Source organism: Corvus moneduloides, chromosome 19, assembly GCF_009650955.1.
Source record: "Corvus moneduloides isolate bCorMon1 chromosome 19, bCorMon1.pri, whole genome shotgun sequence".
Classification (NCBI taxonomy): Eukaryota; Metazoa; Chordata; class Aves; order Passeriformes; family Corvidae; genus Corvus; species Corvus moneduloides.
Window position 1 is genome coordinate 6986914 of NC_045494.1, and position 2111 is coordinate 6989024.

Genomic DNA, 2111 nt, shown 5'->3' on the forward strand with positions numbered 1-2111 from the left:
TTGGAAAAAGGGGTGAAACCAGCCTCCTTGAAATTCATGGGAAATCTCATGTTGAGCCTGCACATGGATTGATGGCTTTTCCAAATCTGACGGGACAACTTGTCACCTAGGAACGCACTCCATCTGCTCTAGAGTGGGAGAAAACCTGCTGTCAGACAGCAAAAATATCCCCATAATCTCTGCTTTCCCCTAGCAGTAGGTTTCCCTTTCCTAAGAAGCCCTGTGGTCAACAAAATTACCTTTCCTGAAGACAAGTCCACAGTGATATCATGAGTGGGTTCCAGTGCCCATTCCCTGTCCCATGGAAGTGCAGGGCAGATTGCCCTCAGTCCCTTGGGAAGGCTCTGCTGGTGGCAGGTCTGGTGGGGATCCAGGGTGGGGAGGACATCTGAGGAGAGAGAGTCAGAGCTGCCAGATCCCACCCCTTCTTTACATACATAATAATTTTGGGAAGAAACAGTGTAAAAAGGTAATTCTTTCAGCCTTCAGTCCCTTCACAGCTTTATCCTGCTGTCAGGGCAGGCACAGTCCTTGGCATCACCTGTCCCTGGGGTGGTGAGAAAGCGAGCTTGCGGTCCCCTTCACAGAAGAAGACACCCATTCCATGTCACCTCCTTCAGGCCCTGGTGTCTGAGGGATGCCTGGGGAGGGCTGGGGACCTGCTCATCCCCCCTGGCATGGAAAGCCACCCAGGAGGCACTGGCTGATCCTCCCTTGGGAAAGGCAGTTTGAGCACGTGGCATCTCTGCCCGGTGGAGCCAAGCAGCCCCAGGCCAAGTGAGTAACACCTTCAGCCGCCTGCCTCGAATACCGGGGGCTGATCTCTCACCTGATGCCAGCAGGGAGGAGCCATGCTGCTCTGCTGGCACCAGGAAGCCTATCTTGGCACCTCCAAAATGCCTCCTGGGGAGGGTCAGGGAGCCCTCACTGCACCCCGGGTTTTCGTGAGGGATGCCCAGCACAGGGCAGGGCTGTCCCCATTCCTGTAGGTGCTACCCTGGAGCTGGAGCAGGGCTCTGGTCACAGACACGCCAGTGCTGCTCCCAGCACCCTGCCTGCACTGGATTGTATAACCCCTTACGTCAGGCAGCGCTGGGCCACGGCTGAGCCAGCTCCTCTCCCAACCCATCCTGGCCTGGCACTGCATCCAGTCCTGGGACACAGAGCTCCGAGGTCTCACTCCCTGGGGATCCCTGCATCTTCTGATTACCCTGGGGACCTCTCTGCCCTGTAGCCTTCCTGCAGGGATGCTGGCAGCTGCTGTCACCTGATCCCCACTGTGACCCAAGGATGCTCATCCTCCACCTCACGACCTTTTGGGGCACAGTCCTGCTTCTCACAGACCAGCACTTGCCATTGCCTGTGAAAGCAACTGGGGGGGAAAAAAAAAAAAAGAAGATGTTTTTATGCTTTTCCCAGGTGAGAAGAGAAGGGGCAGGATGTGGCCAGAGTTGCTCCCTGACCAGCAGTGGAGATGAGTCCAGCACATCCCATCACAGTCTGACAAGTGCCCATAAAGCCTCCACCTCCCCAGCCATCCCTGGCCTGCTTTTCAAACCCGACTGGCTGGGTTTCGGGGTACTGGAGGGGTGCCAATGCACCATGGCAGCGGGGTGAAGGCATTCCCTGGCACTAAAGCAGGCAGGACACCATGCCAAGAACAGCACCTGCTGCTCACCCTCCCTTCCCACTCCCTGAAATGCGAGCAAAGCCCCTGGGGAGATGCTGTCTGTGGGTGTCAGCGAGTGCCCTCGAGGGCTGTGCAGCACCCATGAAACCACAGCTGGGGTCCACTTCCCTGGGCACGGATGACCGAGCCCATACCCCGCCATCGAGCACCCACTGTGGCCCCTCGGGCATCCCTTGAGAGTGTCCCAGTGCCGCAGGGTTGGGTTTGAAGCCGGGTGCTCTTATGTAAAGGAGCAGGAGAGTGGCGGGGATGAGCCGGGCTTTGTAGGTCAGAAAATGGAAGTGCGGGGCAGTTCGGGGATTGGGCTGGGTCAGCTCGTGAGTCAGTGGCAAAGGAGGGACCGGCGCGGCGGAGGCTTTATTAGCGGATGAGGGGTGGAGCGAGGCTCCGCAGGCAGGCGAGGAGCCGCGCCGAGGTTCGG